This window comes from Phoenix dactylifera, unplaced genomic scaffold (genome assembly GCF_009389715.1).
Source record: "Phoenix dactylifera cultivar Barhee BC4 unplaced genomic scaffold, palm_55x_up_171113_PBpolish2nd_filt_p 000256F, whole genome shotgun sequence".
Lineage (NCBI taxonomy): Eukaryota > Viridiplantae > Streptophyta > Magnoliopsida > Arecales > Arecaceae > Phoenix > Phoenix dactylifera.
The window spans coordinates 433162-452561 of NW_024067749.1; the positions used below are offsets into that span (position 1 = coordinate 433162).

At 47.2% G+C, this 19400-nt stretch overlaps 1 pseudogene; it reads right to left on the reverse strand.

Annotated features, from left to right (window-relative positions):
• Positions 1-18138, reverse strand: part of LOC103698534 — an 84876-nt pseudogene extending 66738 nt beyond the window's left edge.
• Positions 18139-19400: the final 1262 nt, after the last annotated feature.

A 19400-nucleotide genomic window follows, 5' to 3' on the forward strand; every position in this document is an offset into this window, starting at 1 on the left:
AAAATTTTAAAATCTTTACAAATTTATAAAAATTCTAACAATATGTTCATCAAGTCAATAAGTGCCAAGCCTGTGTATGTTTATATTAACTATGCCATAATGTCTATTTGTGCTTATTTTGACACTTAATTTTTCGATCAATTTAAACAACCAATCATGCACATATGCATCTATTGACTATCATAATTCATCTTGAAAGCATGCTAACAAAAATAATTTCGAAACACCAATATTCTGGTTGCATCATCCTATACGGAACAGAGTTTATGCAGCAACGAGATATGTTTCTGCAGCATAAAACGGTTCAAATTGAAACATCTGAAAGAAGACAACTTGTGTCACACTTAAGCAAGTATGAAGCTACATATGAGGACATATGCAGATACCATATAAGTGATATTATTCCCAAGGGTGAATGCTGCAAGAAAAGTCCGGTCAACCGTGCTTGCCGCAACAGTTATAATCCAAGGAGCTGTATTTATAACTGTCTGAGAGTAAGGACCAGAGTTCCCTGCAGAACAGACTACAGTAATTCCTCTGGCCACAGCATGAAAGGATCCAATGGCCAGAACATCCTCAACATAAGCAGGAAGTGGTGGTGGTTGGCCCAAAGACACCGAGAGCACATCTACACCATCATGTATGGCATCATCAAAAGCAGCAAGTATGTCAGCAGAGCTGCAACCACCAGTAGCCCAACAGACCTTGTACATTGCTATCCTAGCCCTGGAAGCACCTCCTCTTGCCAGGCCTTGAGCAAGTCCCATAAAGCTTGCATTGCCTATAAAAGACCCAACAGCAGTAGATGATGTGTGCGTTCCATGTCCCACTGCATCACGTGCAGATAAAAACTCAACCATGTCACTTGTATTCAACTTTCCAAATTCAGCTTCATATCCTCTGACATACCAACGTGCACCAATTATTTTTCTGCAGAAAGAACCCTACCATGAAACACTCAGTCACCACCTTGAAAGCAGCAAGGTCTCGACTCTCGAGTAAAATTTGTAGAGCTATTGATAGAAAAAAAAAGTTCAAAAAAGGTACTAAACTTGGTGGATGAATCAGAATATATAAGCATTTTCTTTCCCAAAAATTTGAATTTTATGATAAATGTTTACTAGAATATGAATTGTTATTGCAAAAAATATGAAGGTATGTGTTGTTACATAGTTTATCTTCTCCAGATAATGTATCTAACTTCAGTTTGTAATCCCAGATTATTCCTTTATGAAATTTTATGGGGGTTTTTTTTATTGAGGAACAGATGGTAGATCTGAAGCTGGCTGCAAAATCATGGATTTAAGTGTGTTCGTCAAATTTTTTTAGTTTAATGAAGAACATGCACATGTTTAAACATCTGAATAGAAAAATCTAAGTATTTCAGATGCTCATTCTCAAATCGATCCTTCATTCAAATGGTTTCCTTCCCTTCACCGCATGAAACTCACACATTTGGGCTTGAAAAATCATTTCAAAAGAGTACTGTGAAAAAATGGGGAACAGAGCTGCAGACTGGGTTGCTACCTATGCCGCCCAGCATTCCGAAGAGATCCTCTAGACATAGCAGAAGGCTTCTCCTCCATCCTTAGGCTATTTCCTCACTTATGATTTTGTTGGCCGCACCTATCCTAGAGTTGGTTGATCAGCCGTTGTACCAAAAAAAAAGGGGGGGGGGGCGGGGAAAGTCAATTTAACTTGATGAAGAACAACTTGAATATAGGTACAACTCAATGGGACCAACATGATATGCACCACTTAAACAAACGATATGGTACGCTAGGAACCAATACTTAAAAGACCCCAGTTTGATTTTAGTCCATTTTACTAAGTATGATATGTATTATGTGCCCTTAGTTATGGGACTAATTTAGGAGATTTGCGATCTTGCTGCACACCTGATTGAGTTCTCTGTTATAAAGCAGATCTCATTAGACCTTAGCCTGTAGTTCTGAAGCATTGTAATCTGAGATATCTGACTCAGGTTTATCATACTTGTTCTATTTTCAAATGGTAGGATTATATAGATCCATGGTCTTGAAAACAGAGATTTTTTATTCATTTCTCTAAGGATTTTCTTTTGAAGTCTATGATATGGAATGCTTCAAGAATAAGTAATAGTAAACCCCATAATGCAATGCTTCAAGAATAAGTCATAGTGAACCTCATATCTGACTCCACTTTTTTCGAATGTTAACACTCTATAATCCAAATTTGTAAAGCACTAATCATTATCTTGCAGTGTGACTTCACCTAGGGAATAATGTGAAAATACTAACTCCTGTGCAAGAGGGTGGGACCTGATGCAGCAAGAAGATTGCTCCATTGTGTCCTTAGCATCATGGGTTCGAAATAGGAAAGCAACCACTCCGCATGTGGGGTAAGTCTGCATACATATGAACCTTCTTAAATCTTGTAGTCGCAGTAGTTCAGCTAGCTCTTGCTTAAAGATAGAGGCATGAGGTCTCTAGTTGACTATCAAGTACTGATTGTCCACAAACATATTTAACATAGGAGAAAAAAGGTACTCTCATTCCATTTATGGATATCCAAAAGCTCTCCTTGGACATTTTTGATAAATTTTGGTAATAACATGTATGGTTGCCACAATTCCCATCATAGCAGATGGATGGCCACAAGCTAAATATAAAATTCAATCACTATAAGAAGTAAAAGCAACTCCCTAATCTATACTGCCTTCACATCTTTTGATAGTTATGGATCTATCCCCTCAAATTATATATTTGATAGATGAGAAAACTTGGGGGTTAACTATAGACATTTAGTTTAATATGCCCAAGACCATGAACATGCAATGCAAGATGAAGACCCTAAAGAGCTGCCAAAAATGGCAACAGTGGTGTTGTTGAAGGTGTTGTTAAGGTTGTTAGGGTATGTGGCACCATTGGGTCCAGCCCATATGGGACCCACATGGTCAAAGAAAAAAAAGGAAAAGAAGGGAAGGAAGTCCGTTAGAAAGGAAGCCCGATTTTAGCCGTAAAAGAGCCATCCTTTTCTTTTGGGACTGTTCTTTTTCTTCCCTTCATTATTCTAGGGTTTGTCTTTCCCTCCCTAAGAGCAGTATGTTTGTTCGAGCAGTGAGTTTGTTTGTTTGTCTTTCCCTTCTTCTTTAAGATTTTCTTTGTGTATTTGCTTTGGTAGATGAAGATTCCATCTCTTGTTTGCTTGATTTGGAGTTTAAGAAAGAAGTTGAGTTCACCCATCAAACTCATCTCGAACTCACTTTGCATGAGCTTAGCAAATTCTTCACATAAACTTTCATTAGTAGCACCAAATATAATATCATCAACATATATTTGAACAATCAGAATATCATCATTTTTTCTTTTAATAAACAAGTTTTATCAACATTTTCTCTTGTAAAATTACTCTTTATTAAAAAGTTGCTTAATCTATCATACCAAGCTCTAGGAGCTTGCCTCAACCCATAAAGTGCTTTGTTCAATTTACAAACATGATCTGGAGGTTTATGATTTTCAAATCCAGGTGGTTGTTCTACATCAACTTTTTCAGTTATAAAACTATTTAGAAAAGCACTTTTGACATCCATCTGAAATAATTTAAAGTTCATAAAGCATGCAAATGCAAGTAGTAGCCTAATAGCTTCAAGTCTAGCTACAGGTGCAAAAGTTTCATTAAAATCAATTTCTTCTTCTTGATTATATCCTTTAGCAACTAATCTAACCTTATTTCTGATTACAATTCCATCCTCATTTAATTTATTTCTGAAAACCTATTTTGTTCCAATTACAGAAATATTTTTAGGCCTTCTAACCAAATTCCAAACATTGTTTCTTTCAAATTGATTTAGTTCTTCTTGCATAGCTATTAACCAATTGTTATCTTTTTCAACTTCTTCAAAAGATTTTGGTTCTATTTGAGAAAGAAATGCAAGATGATTACAAACATCTCTAATAGAAGATCTAGTCCTAATGCCATGTGAAGGATCACCAATTATTAAGTCTCTAGGATGACTACGTGCATACCTCCATTCTTTTGGTAGACTGGTTTTACCTTTAAGCATTTGATCTTCTTCTCCTTGACTTTCATCATGTTCTGAATTTTCAGATGCAGAAACATCCTTTAGGGTTAACTCTTTGATTTGTTTGTTGAGTTCTTCTGCATCATCATCGAGATCTACATTCTTCCTTGAAAAAGGGTCATTAGATTCATCAAAGATAACATGTATTGACTTTTCTACGACTAGAGTTTTCTTGTTGAATATTCTATATGCTTTGCTTGATGAAGAATATCTAAGAAAAATGGCTTCATCTGATTTAGAATCAAACATTTCCAAGTTATCTTTGCGACGCAATCGGGGTGGGCTGTAGATTTTTTTTTCTTCTTTGAGGATGGCTGAATCTTTCTTCTCTTTTTTTTTTCAAAACAATGGCAATGGAGGCTAGGGTTCTTTGTGGTGGAAGGACGGAGGAAGAAGATGGGTTGCTGGATGGGTGAGATTGGGTTCGTGGGAATCAACCAAGTGATTAGAATTGGGCACCCAATTGAGCGGGCGGCTGAAATTGGTTTGCACCTAATAGGTTGGCCGGCTTGGGTTATTAGAGTCCTATTGGAATTAGGACTCAAGGGAGGACGTGGGAAGGGGTTGTGGCATGAGGAATACGGCTAGGGAGGCTAATTGACCAATCAAAAGCCTTGACACCTAAGCCTAGACACCTAGAAATCCATTCCTTATGGCATGTGGATTGAAACCCATCAAAAGGAATTCAGCCGCATGCCATGAGTTGGAATCTAGGTGGACTCCTTCTCGGGTACCAACATCAGCATGAAGTTCGGGAGACTCCTCAAATATCATCTGATCTCCAAATATCATGTTCTTATAGTCATTGGAAAGATACAGATGTCTACTTTCCAACAAAATTTGAATCAACTTAATAAGACTTCTGTAGCTTCCGAAATCTTTAAAATACCATATGGTGTTCAATCTGTCACGGATTTCAACTGGATCTGAACTCTGAATTTCTTCCACATGTGAGAGGTCTTCATGGTTGAACTTCTCTTTATTTTGACATGTGACCACTTCTAATTAGCCATGGACCCATTCATGCCTTGGACTCAATCTAATTGATATTGAAGAGGCTAACCCATTGTGAATCAAATCACTTATTGCATGGACTCAATCTAATTTCAGCTTGGACTCAACTTTGCTTTGACTAAAATTTTTTCCACTCCTTCACCCAATGTCCCACGCCATTAGAATGAGGGTGGTGCTTCATGGTTGGGCTTCATCTCCACGCTCTCCCCATGATTCAATTGTCACGGCTCCTCGAATCGAGGCTGGACCGAACGTGGATCAAGGTATAAACCAGATCAGGTCGCTGGACGGGTTCGAGGTCTGACGGTGCTCTCTGGAGATTTGGGCAACTTGGAGACCAAATCTGGACCCTAGGATCACCTAGGGAAACGTGTGCAAGATGTAGGTGGAATACCCAAGAGCATGGGGCCGTGGGCACGTGCTCCAAGGCGTGTATTGTTGAGAATACATGCTGGTTCATCATTAGGAGGAAAGCTGCTGCAACGAGACTGATTCAGCGTTGTGGGCTTATCTCGAAGCATGGACTGAATCCGAGAAATTGGGATGCATGAAAATGTGTGCCACTGATGGAGGAACGTGGCATAAGTCTCCAGAAGGCAAGGGACACGTTTTAACACGTTTTTATAACTGAAAATGTGTACGGTTAGAAGACGTGGCTGAAACGCTGTTTCCACGCGCTTTCACTTTGAGGGGCATTTTGGGAACTCTACAAAAGTCCGTTCAAAGTGGAAAAGGTGCCATCTGGAAGGATTCTTCGTTCTGAATCCAACGAATCTAGTTTCATAGTAATCGGAGTTCGTTTGAGGCACGAACTTGGCTATTTTATCTGATTGCGCAGAATCCTGCGGGAATCGGGGTTTTCCTATCTTATCTAGAATTCATCCTTATCTTGTGCATGGGAAGTTGAGTTCGTGAGGGACTTGTAACTAGAGGTTGTTCCTCTATAAGAGGACCCTCAAAGGGGAGGGATTGGTATCCGGTAGAGCTGGAGAGGCCAAGAGAGCTTATTGTAATCAGTTGAGTGGTTATTCAATAAAGTTCTCTTCCCCTACATTTCTTCTTCTCCTTCGTGGTATTTTCTGGTGTTGTGTTTCGCTGCATTATTGTTGTTAGGCATGACCTAAGTCATAGAGACTAGGTACCCACGCCAGGAAGTCTGATCGGTTATCTTCGATAGACCGAGCCGCACGTTGTTGGGATTCGCTTTGTAATCCCTTCGTTCGTGTCACTTGGTATCAGAGCCATACCAGAAATGAAGGAGACGACCTCTACGGTAACTTCCATGGTGGGAATGGCGGACGCATCATCCTCGACCATGGATCCCAATCCAGCCTCAGGAGGAGGCACGGCGATGGGTGGAGCGCATCCAGTTGATGAATCTCTGTATGGGTTACGTATTGCATCTCCGGTTATCTCCGCCGACAATCGATTACGGAGGTGCGAGGCCCAAATAGCTGAGGTTGAAGGACGGATGGAGGACCTTGAGGGTAGGGACGCAACCCTCCGAGGTGAGATCGCCGCTCAGCTGAACCAGATTTCCTTCGATATGGAGCGGCGCTATAAGGAAGTGCTGCGGCGTAACGAGGAGTTGGAGATCATGGTGAAGGCTCTCCAAAATCAGGTGGTTGGCCTTTTAAAGGAGAGTACCACCACAGGCGTATCCTCTTCTCCATTGACAATGGAGGTCGCAAGAGAGGCTACGCGCCCCCTGCACAAGCTTGATGTTCCCAAGCCACAAGAGTTCTGCGGACGACGGTCCCCGAAGGAGGTGGATAACTTTCTTTTCGCCGTGGAGCAATACTTGCAGGTTACCGGCGTGAGGGAGGAAGCCATGAAGGTGAGCACGGCGGCCATGTTCTTGAGGGATGTGGCGATGCTTTGGTGGCGACGTCGGGCCGACGATGTGAAGCGAGGGGCTGTTCCAATCACCACTTGGGTACAGTTCCAAACTGAACTTCGAAAGCAATTCTTCCCCGCGTTCGCTAAGGATGATGCTCGAGCACGACTACGGCGGCTCACGCAAAAGGGCGATGTGCGTGAGTATGTGCGAGAGTTCAGCGAATTGTTGTTGGAGGTACCAGACCTCAGCAACGAGGACTCTCTCTTCACTTTTCTTGACGGGCTCAAACCGTGGGCAAAGATGGAGTTGCAGCGAAGAGGAGTCCAGAGTTTGAACGAGGCGATAGCTCAAGCGAAGGCTCTCATCGAGTTCAAGACTCAACCCACAGCTCCCAAAGCCCAAGCATCGAAACAGGGCAAAGGTGGGGGAGCGAAATCAGGTCACAAAGGAGGTACAAAGGGCTCGAATCCGAGCTCCTCGAGTGGAGGGGCTTCCCAAGCGAAGGGCAAAGGGGTGGCGCAAGGTACCAGCACCATCTCATGCTATATTTGCAATGGACCGCACAAGGTGAAGGACTTTCCATTGAGGGGCAAGATAGCATCTATGGCGGTGGAGGAGAAGCAAGAGACCGACCAAAGGATGGGCTCACTCAGTCTCAATGCCCTGAAGGCCAAGGGGCCACGAGGTCTGCTCTATGCACCTATCTGCATTGGTGGTCACATCTTCCAGGCACTCGTTGATACGGGTGCCACTGACTTCTTCGTGGACCTAGCTACGGCAAAGAGGTTAAATCTGAAGATTGAACATGATGAACACACGTTCAAGGCGGTCAATTCCGCAGAAGTGGCTACCAGCGGAACGTCGAAGGATGTTGAGATCCAATTCGGCGCATGGACCGGACGGGTGACAGCGGTGGTCGCCCCGATCGACGACTACGAGGTGGTCATCGGCATGTCTTTGCTTACCCAGCTACAAGCCATGATAAAGCCGGATTCAGATGTGGTGGTGGTCCTGAATCCGAGTGGAGCTTGCGTAGTTCCAGGGAAGCGAGTTAAAGGGACTCCGCAGCGAGTCCTATCGGCGATGCAACTTGCTAAGGGGCTGAGAAGGGGACTTCCAACATATATTGCGTCCCTTCAGGAGGAAGAACTACTGGAAGGAGAGGAGATTCCAGCGCCCATCGAGGGTGTTCTCACTGAATTCGGGGATGTGATGCCCCCCGAGTTACCCAAGCAATTGCCGCCAGAAAGAGAAATCGATCATCGGATTGATTTGGTGCATGGAGCACGTCCACCAGCTCAAGCACCATATAGGATGGCCCCACCTGAACTCCAGGAGCTGAGGAGGCAGCTAACGGAGTTGGTGGACAGCGGGTTCATTCGACCTTCGAAGAGTCCGTATGGAGCACCAGTACTTTTTCAGAAGAAGCACAATGGTTCGTTGAGACTCTGCATCGACTACAGGGCCCTCAACAAGCTCACGGTGAAGAACAAGTACCCCATTCCTCGGATTGATGATTTGTTCGATCAACTTGGCAAGGCACGATGGATTTCCAAGTTGGATCTTCGCAGCGGGTACTATCAGGTTCGCGTGGCGGAGAAGGACATTGAGAAGACTGCATGTGTGACAAGGTACGGGAGCTTCGAGTACCTTGTCATGCCTTTCGGCCTCACCAACGCACTAGCAACTTTCTGTGCTTTGATGCAGCGTGTACTCCACGACTTCATCGATAAATTCGTGGTAGTATACTTGGATGACATTGTTGTATACAGCCGGGCATTGGATGAGCATGTGGCACACCTGAGGCAAGTCTTCTCTACCCTACGGCAGCACCAACTCTTTGTGAAGAAGGAGAAATGTGTGTTTGCGCAGCAGAGGGTGCCGTTCCTCGGGCACATCATTGGGGATGGAAGGCTCATGATGGATCCCTCAAAAATTTCAGCCATAGCCGAGTGGGAGGTACCTACACGTGTTACACACTTACGCTCTTTTCTTGGCTTGGCAAATTACTATAGGAGGTTCATCACCGGATATTCGAAGTTATGCGCCCCACTGACGGATTTGTTAAAGAAGGATCGACCATGGCGGTGGTCAAACCAATGTCAGGAGGCGTTTGATCGTCTCAAGCAGGCGGTCACGGCGGAGCCGGTCCTCGTGCTACCGGACTTTTCTATTTCTTTTGAAGTCCACACCGATGCATCAGATTTTGCCATTGGAGGGGTGCTCATGCAGGAAGGGCACCCAGTGGCCTACGAGAGTCGGAAGTTGAACGACACCGAGCGCAGGTATACGGTTCATGAAAAGGAGATGACTGCAATTGTGCACTGTCTTCGAACCTGGCGTCATTACCTCCTCGGATCTAAGTTTGTGGTGCGCACGGATAACGTGGCCACAAGCTACTTTCAGACCCAACCAAAACTCACCCCCAAGCAGGCGAGATGGCAGCAGTTTCTGGCTGAATTCGATTTCGACATCGAGTACAAGCCGGGCCGAACTAATTCAGTCCCTGATGCTTTGAGTAGAAAGGCACAGCTGGCTGCAGTCTCTTCCTTTTCCGGACCAGCAAGTAACCTAATGGAGAGGGTCAAGACCGAGATGGAGAAGGATCAATGGGCCACTTCCATGGGTGAACTCATCAAAGACGGCAAGGCGCGCCGTTTCTGGACCGAAGGAGGGCTGATTTTGACACGAGGGCGACGTGTCTATGTGCCTTCAGGTGGAGGGCTGAGGCGCGAGGTGTTGCGAGAACACCATGATTCTATGTGGGCGGGACACCAGGGGGTGCATCGGACCCAAGCTCTCATAGAACATAACTACTATTGGCCGAAGATGCGGGATGACATCGAGGAGTATGTTCGCACTTGTCTACTATGCCAACAAGACAAGGTTGAACATCGACGGCCTGCGGGGTTGTTGGAGCCATTACCTATACCAGAGCGTCCGTGGGAGAGTGTCTCCATGGACTTCATCATAGGACTACCTCTGGCGGATGGGAACAGCTCTATCATGGTAGTGGTGGATCGCTTCTCGAAGTACGGAGTCTTCATTGCAGCACCTACTACTTGCCATGCAGAGGACGTGGCGCGGTTGTTCTTTACATATGTGGTGAAATATTGGGGAATACCGCGGAGTATCGTTTCTGATCGCGATGCTCGCTTCACGGGGAGGTTCTGGACGGAGATATTTCGGATGCTCGGAACGGAGTTGAAGATGTCCACGGCCTTCCACCCTCAGACCGATGGCCAAACAGAGCGAACCAATGCATTATTGGAGATGTATTTGAGGCACTATGTGAGTGCCAACCAGCGGGATTGGGTGCGACTCTTGGACCAAGCCCAATTCAGCTACAACTTACAGCGATCGGAGTCGACAGGTAAATCACCATTCGAGGTGATTACAGGGCTGCAACCAGACACTCCGGGAAGTATCGCAGCAGACTACATGGGACGTAGTCCGACCGCCTACAGGTTCGTGAGGGATCTGAAGGAGGATACAGATTTGGTTCAGGTCTCCTTGTGGAAGGCGACCAAACGAATGAAGAAGTGGGCTGACATAAAGCGGCGGGCAGCTGAATTTCAGGTTGGTGATCGGGTATTGGTGAAGCTTTATCATCACATGAAATTGAAGTCGGGCTACCACAAAGCACTTGTGAGGAGGTATGAAGGTCCCTTCATCATCACACATCGAATTGGAGAGACAGCATACTGATTGTCGCTGCCTTCCAAGCTGAAAGTGCACCCGGTGTTCCACGTGTCCTTGTTGAAACCATTCAAAGAGGACACAACTGACCCTTCTCGGGCTCGAAGCGGGCGAGCTCCAGTGGCCGTACGAGTTCATTACACCAAGAAGGTTTCTGAAATCAAGGCGGACAGAAAAAAGGGTAACCGTGTGCAATACTTAGTCCGATGGAAAGGACTATCAGATTCAGAAGCAAGCTGGGAATATGGTGACGAACTATGGCAGTTCGAAGACATCATCAACGAGTACCGCCTAGCCTCGTCAGGGGCGACTTCGGCTTAGGTGGGGGAGGGTGTCACGGCTCCTCGAATCGAGGCTGGACCGGACGTGGATCAAGGTATAAACCAGATCAGGTCGCTGGACGGGTTCGAGGTCTGACGGTGCTCTCTAGAGATTTGGGCAACTTGGAGACCAAATCTGGACCCTAGGATCACCTAGGGAAACGTGTGCAAGATGTAGGTGGAATACCCAAGAGCATGGGGCCGTGGGCACGTGCTCCAAGGCGTGTATTGTTGAGAATACATGCTGGTTCATCATTAGGAGGAAAGCTGCTGCAACGAGACTGATTCAGCATTGTGGGCTTATCTCGAAGCATGGACTGAATCCGGGAAATTGGGATGCATGGAAATGTGTGCCACTGATGGAGGAACGTGGCATAAGTCTCCAGAAGGCAAGGGACACGTTTTAACACATTTTTATAACTGAAAACGTGTACGGTTAGAAGACGTGGCTGAAACGCTGTTTCCACGCGCTTTCACTTTGAGGGGCATTTTGGGAACTCTACAGAAGTCCGTTCAAAGTGGAAAAGGTGCCATCTGGAAGGATTCTTCGTTCTGAATCCAACGAATCTAGTTTCATGGTAATCGGAGTTCGTTTGAGGCACGAACTTGGCTGTTTTATCTGATTGCGCAGAATCCTGCGGGAATCGGGGTTTTCCTATCTTATCTAGAATTCATCCTTATCTTGTGCATGGGAAGTTGAGTTCGTGAGGGACTTGTAACTAGAGGTTGTTCCTCTATAAGAGGACCCTCAAAGGGGAGGGATTGGTATCCGGTAGAGCTGGAGAGGCCAAGAGAGCTTATTGTAATCAATTGAGTGGTTATTCAATAAAGTTCTCTTCCCCTACATTTCTTCTTCTCCTTCGTGGTATTTTCTGGTGTTGTGTTTCGCTGCATTATTGTTGTTAGGCGTGACCTAAGTCATAGAGACTAGGTACCCACGCCAGGAAGGCTGATCGGTTATCTTCGATAGACCGAGCCGCACGTTGTTGGGATTCGCTTTGTAATCCCTTCGTTCGTGTCACTTGGTATCAGAGCCATACCAGAAATGAAGGAGACGACCTCTACGGTAACTTCCATGGTGGGAATGGCGGACGCATCATCCTCGACCATGGATCCCAATCCAGCCTCAGGAGGAGGCACGGCGATGGGTGGAGCGCATCCAGTTGATGAATCTCTGTATGGGTTACGTATTGCATCTCCGGTTATCTCCGCCGACAATCGATTACGGAGGTGCGAGGCCCAAATAGCTGAGGTTGAAGGACGGATGGAGGACCTTGAGGGTAGGGACGCAACCCTCCGAGGTGAGATCGCCGCTCAGCTGAACCAGATTTCCTTCGATATGGAGCGGCGCTATAAGGAAGTGCTGCGGCGTAACGAGGAGTTGGAGATCATGGTGAAGGCTCTCCAAAATCAGGTGGTTGGCCTTTTAAAGGAGAGTACCACCACAGGCGTATCCTCTTCTCCATTGACAATGGAGGTCGCAAGAGAGGCTACGCGCCCCCTGCACAAGCTTGATGTTCCCAAGCCACAAGAGTTCTGCGGACGACGGTCCCCGAAGGAGGTGGATAACTTTCTTTTCGCCGTGGAGCAATACTTGCAGGTTACCGGCGTGAGGGAGGAAGCCATGAAGGTGAGCACGGCGGCCATGTTCTTGAGGGATGTGGCGATGCTTTGGTGGCGACGTCGGGCCGACGATGTGAAGCGAGGGGCTGTTCCAATCACCACTTGGGTACAGTTCCAAACTGAACTTCGAAAGCAATTCTTCCCCGCGTTCGCTAAGGATGATGCTCGAGCACGACTACGGCGGCTCACGCAAAAGGGCGATGTGCGTGAGTATGTGCGAGAGTTCAGCGAATTGTTGTTGGAGGTATCAGACCTCAGCAACGAGGACTCTCTCTTCACTTTTCTTGACGGGCTCAAACCGTGGGCAAAGATGGAGTTGCAGCGAAGAGGAGTCCAGAGTTTGAACGAGGCGATAGCTCAAGCGAAGGCTCTCATCGAGTTCAAGACTCAACCCACAGCTCCCAAAGCCCAAGCATCGAAACAGGGCAAAGGTGGGGGAGCGAAATCAGGTCACAAAGGAGGTACAAAGGGCTCGAATCCGAGCTCCTCGAGTGGAGGGGCTTCCCAAGCGAAGGGCAAAGGGGTGGCGCAAGGTACCAGCACCATCTCATGCTATATTTGCAATGGACCGCACAAGGTGAAGGACTGTCCATTGAGGGGCAAGATAGCATCTATGGCGGTGGAGGAGAAGCAAGAGACCGACCAAAGGATGGGCTCACTCAGTCTCAATGCCCTGAAGGCCAAGGGGCCACGAGGTCTGCTCTATGCACCTATCTGCATTGGTGGTCACATCTTCCAGGCACTCGTTGATACGGGTGCCACTGACTTCTTCGTGGACCTAGCTACGGCAAAGAGGTTAAATCTGAAGATTGAACATGATGAACACACGTTCAAGGCGGTCAATTCCGCAGAAGTGGCTACCAGCGGAACGTCGAAGGATGTTGAGATCCAATTCGGCGCATGGACCGGACGGGTGACAGCGGTGGTCGCCCCGATCGACGACTACGAGGTGGTCATCGGCATGTCTTTGCTTACCCAGCTACAAGCCATGATAAAGCCGGATTCAGATGTGGTGGTGGTCCTGAATCCGAGTGGAGCTTGCGTAGTTCCAGGGAAGCGAGTTAAAGGGACTCCGCAGCGAGTCCTATCGGCGATGCAACTTGCTAAGGGGCTGAGAAGGGGACTTCCAACATATATTGCGTCCCTTCAGGAGGAAGAACTACTGGAAGGAGAGGAGATTCCAGCGCCCATCGAGGGTGTTCTCACTGAATTCGGGGATGTGATGCCCCCCGAGTTACCCAAGCAATTGCCGCCAGAAAGAGAAATCGATCATCGGATTGATTTGGTGCATGGAGCACGTCCACCAGCTCAAGCACCATATAGGATGGCCCCACCTGAACTCCAGGAGCTGAGGAGGCAGCTAACGGAGTTGGTGGACAGCGGGTTCATTCGACCTTCGAAGAGTCCGTATGGAGCACCAGTACTTTTTCAGAAGAAGCACAATGGTTCGTTGAGACTCTGCATCGACTACAGGGCCCTCAACAAGCTCACGGTGAAGAACAAGTACCCCATTCCTCGGATTGATGATTTGTTCGATCAACTTGGCAAGGCACGATGGATTTCCAAGTTGGATCTTCGCAGCGGGTACTATCAGGTTCGCGTGGCGGAGAAGGACATTGAGAAGACTGCATGTGTGACAAGGTACGGGAGCTTCGAGTACCTTGTCATGCCTTTCGGCCTCACCAACGCACTAGCAACTTTCTGTGCTTTGATGCAGCGTGTACTCCACGACTTCATCGATAAATTCGTGGTAGTATACTTGGATGACATTGTTGTATACAGCCGGGCATTGGATGAGCATGTGGCACACCTGAGGCAAGTCTTCTCTACCCTACGGCAGCACCAACTCTTTGTGAAGAAGGAGAAATGTGTGTTTGCGCAGCAGAGGGTGCCGTTCCTCGGGCACATCATTGGGGATGGAAGGCTCATGATGGATCCCTCAAAAATTTCAGCCATAGCCGAGTGGGAGGTACCTACACGTGTTACACACTTACGCTCTTTTCTTGGCTTGGCAAATTACTATAGGAGGTTCATCACCGGATATTCGAAGTTATGCGCCCCACTGACGGATTTGTTAAAGAAGGATCGACCATGGCGGTGGTCAAACCAATGTCAGGAGGTGTTTGATCGTCTCAAGCAGGCGGTCACGGCGGAGCCGGTCCTCGTGCTACCGGACTTTTCTATTTCTTTTGAAGTCCACACCGATGCATCAGATTTTGCCATTGGAGGGGTGCTCATGCAGGAAGGGCACCCAGTGGCCTACGAGAGTCGGAAGTTGAACGACACCGAGCGCAGGTATACGGTTCATGAAAAGGAGATGACTGCAATTGTGCACTGTCTTCGAACCTGGCGTCATTACCTCCTCGGATCTAAGTTTGTGGTGCGCACGGATAACGTGGCCACAAGCTACTTTCAGACCCAACCAAAACTCACCCCCAAGCAGGCGAGATGGCAGCAGTTTCTGGCTGAATTCGATTTCGACATCGAGTACAAGCCGGGCCGAACTAATTCAGTCCCTGATGCTTTGAGTAGAAAGGCACAGCTGGCTGCAGTCTCTTTCTTTTCCGGACCAGCAAGTAACCTAATGGAGAGGGTCAAGACCGAGATGGAGAAGGATCAATGGGCCACTTCCATGGGTGAACTCATCAAAGACGGCAAGGCGCGCCGTTTCTGGACCGAAGGAGGGCTGATTTTGACACGAGGGCGACGTGTCTATGTGCCTTCAGGTGGAGGGCTGAGGCGCGAGGTGTTGCGAGAACACCATGATTCTATGTGGGCGGGACACCAGGGGGTGCATCGGACCCAAGCTCTCATAGAACATAACTACTATTGGCCGAAGATGCGGGATGACATCGAGGAGTATGTTCGCACTTGTCTACTATGCCAACAAGACAAGGTTGAACATCGACGGCCTGCGGGGTTGTTGGAGCCATTACCTATACCAGAGCGTCCGTGGGAGAGTGTCTCCATGGACTTCATCATAGGACTACCTCTGGCGGATGGGAACAGCTCTATCATGGTAGTGGTGGATCGCTTCTCGAAGTACGGAGTCTTCATTGCAGCACCTACTACTTGCCATGCAGAGGACGTGGCGCGGTTGTTCTTTACATATGTGGTGAAATATTGGGGAATACCGCGGAGTATCGTTTCTGATCGCGATGCTCGCTTCACGGGGAGGTTCTGGACGGAGATATTTCGGATGCTCGGAATGGAGTTGAAGATGTCCACGGCCTTCCACCCTCAGACCGATGGCCAAACAGAGCGAACCAATGCATTATTGGAGATGTATTTGAGGCACTATGTGAGTGCCAACCAGCGGGATTGGGTGCGACTCTTGGACCAAGCCCAATTCAGCTACAACTTACAGCGATCGGAGTCGACAGGTAAATCACCATTCGAGGTGATTACAGGGCTGCAACCAGACACTCCGGGAAGTATCGCAGCAGACTACATGGGACGTAGTCCGACCGCCTACAGGTTCGTGAGGGATCTGAAGGAGGATACAGATTTGGTTCAGGTCTCCTTGTGGAAGGCGACCAAACGAATGAAGAAGTGGGCTGACATAAAGCGGCGGGCAGCTGAATTTCAGGTTGGTGATCGGGTATTGGTGAAGCTTTATCATCACATGAAATTGAAGTCGGGCTACCACAAAGCACTTGTGAGGAGGTATGAAGGTCCCTTCATCATCACACGTCGAATTGGAGAGACAGCATACTGATTGTCGCTGCCTTCCAAGCTGAAAGTGCACCCGGTGTTCCACGTGTCCTTGTTGAAACCATTCAAAGAGGACACAACTGACCCTTCTCGGGCTCGAAGCGGGCGAGCTCCAGTGGCCGTATGAGTTCATTACACCAAGAAGGTTTCTGAAATCAAGGCGGACAGAAAAAAGGGTAACCGTGTGCAATACTTAGTCCGATGGAAAGGACTATCAGATTCAGAAGCAAGCTGGGAATATGGTGACGAACTATGGCAGTTCGAAGACATCATCAACGAGTACCGCCTAGCCTCGTCAGGGGCGACTTCGGCTTAGGTGGGGGAGGGTGTCACGGCTCCTCGAATCGAGGCTGGACCGGACGTGGATCAAGGTATAAACCAGATCAGGTCGCTGGACGGGTTCGAGGTCTGACGGTGCTCTCTAGAGATTTGGGCAACTTGGAGACCAAATCTGGACCCTAGGATCACCTAGGGAAACGTGTGCAAGATGTAGGTGGAATACCCAAGAGCATGGGGCCGTGGGCACGTGCTCCAAGGCGTGTATTGTTGAGAATACATGCTGGTTCATCATTAGGAGGAAAGCTGCTGCAACGAGACTGATTCAGCGTTGTGGGCTTATCTCGAAGCATGGACTGAATCCGGGAAATTGGGATGCATGGAAATGTGTGCCACTGATGGAGGAACGTGGCATAAGTCTCCAGAAGGCAAGGGACACGTTTTAACACATTTTTATAACTGAAAACGTGTACGGTTAGAAGACGTGGCTGAAACGCTGTTTCCACGCGCTTTCACTTTGAGGGGCATTTTGGGAACTCTACAGAAGTCCGTTCAAAGTGGAAAAGGTGCCATCTGGAAGGATTCTTCGTTCTGAATCCAACGAATCTAGTTTCATGGTAATCGGAGTTCGTTTGAGGCACGAACTTGGCTGTTTTATCTGATTGCGCAGAATCCTGCGGGAATCGGGGTTTTCCTATCTTATCTAGAATTCATCCTTATCTTGTGCATGGGAAGTTGAGTTCGTGAGGGACTTGTAACTAGAGGTTGTTCCTCTATAAGAGGACCCTCAAAGGGGAGGGATTGGTATCCGGTAGAGCTGGAGAGGCCAAGAGAGCTTATTGTAATTAGTTGAGTGGTTATTCAATAAAGTTCTCTTCCCCTACATTTCTTCTTCTCCTTCGTGGTATTTTCTGGTGTTGTGTTTCGCTGCATTATTGTTGTTAGGCGTGACCTAAGTCATAGAGACTAGGTACCCACGCCAGGAAGGCTGATCGGTTATCTTCGATAGACCGAGCCGCACGTTGTTGGGATTCGCTTTGTAATCCCTTCGTTCGTGTCACAATTGGGCTCAACATGATTGATATTGGAACTCCTTGAACCCCATGAAACTTGGTGCACACCCAAGAAGGGAACTCAATCTCCATGCCCAAGGAACTAGACCCAATACTCCATGACCAAAGGGGATGCTCCTGCATCAATTCCCCCCTTCTAGAAAAAGACTCGACTCCGTTGAATTTTGCATTTGATAGAGCTTGTAGAAGTTCGGGTTCAGCTGTTGGACTCCCTCCGTCTTTAATCATGTACAATCTAAAATTAGTCGGTCCTCCAATAAAAAACTTCTGGTATCCTCCTCGGCATGTGGGCATGATCTGATCAACTAAGATTTCCTCAATGGTGTCCGTCGGGGCTGATCGTCGAAGAAGTGATGATGATACAGGTGGGATGTCTTCATCTTTAACATAGCGACCATCATAGGGCTGCAACTCTTCAACATAGTGACCATCGTAGGGCTGCAACTCTTCAACATAGAAGATGGGGCTAACCTGCAAATCATCTGATAACTCGAGCACAAAGGTCTTGGGTCCCATCCACTTCAACACCTTGAAGAATTCGACTTGGCAAGGTTGAAGCTTTCAAAAATTTCGGCGTTCAGTACTCAACTGCATTAACACAAAGTCTCCTTCCTTGCGCACGGTTAGCAGATAGAACCTATTCTCCACCATGGTGACTATCTTGACATAGCCAAAGTGACTACCAAGGCCTCCGCCATGGACTTCTCGAACAATATGATCACAAAGTGAGGTCTCCGAGACACATAAAAGAAAGCAATCATGGCTAGAAAATTTTGAATGCTGCCACTGATCCACTGCTGAAACTTCTGCATATATGGGCTGAAAATATACTTCAGAGGGATACAAAATTTTTAGATTGGCAAACCCCATTAACTCAACATTCAAAAGAGTTAGAACATGTGAATTTTGACGGAGAGCATTAGCAACAAAATCTTCTGCATGTGGCCCATGCTTCAGGATTTGGCGACGAGGCTCCTCGTGTTCTTTTGGGTTCAACCAGCATGCAGAAAGGTTCAGCAAGCTTGATCTGGGCACCAAACCTGTGGAGTGATTGATCATAACCCTATTTGATTTTGATGAGCTCAAAGCATTTGAGTATATCTTATGTTTACTAATGAATTCAATCTAGTGTTTCAGTGAAAATCTTACAAATTTATGGTTAAGTGCATCTAGATTTGGTTCAAGATATTTTGGATAAGTTAAGAAGTCAAGTTGAACCAAAGTCTGAGACTCGAGTCGACTCCGGAATATTACGAGTCGACTCCAGGCGTATCAGAAGCATTGGCACAGGCTCGAGTCGACTCCGGAACGTTATGAGTCGACTCCGACTGAGAACAGACAGACGAACAGAAAGACTCAACTCAAAACTTGTCAGTGAGTCGACTCCTGAAGTGCGCGAGTCGACTCCGATGCTTACCGAGTCGACTCCAGAGTAGTATGAGTCGACTCCAGGGAGTTACAGACAAAAAAGTCAGAGAGCAATTTTCGACCCTGAGAGCCGAGTCGACTCCTGAGGAACGTGAGTCGACTCCGATGGTTGGCAGGTCGACTCCAAAGAAAGCAAGAGTCGACTCTCAGTGTTATACAAGGCAAAAGTCAGAGAGCAGTTTTCGGACACTGAGAGCCGAGTCGACTCCCGCAAAGTCCGAGTCGACTCCGAGATAGCGCGACCCCAAAAAGACAGAAGACTGTTTTTCAGATACTGAGAGCCGAGTCGACTCCGAAATAATTCGAGTCGACTCCAAGACTGCACAAGCCAAAAGACAGAAGATCGGGAG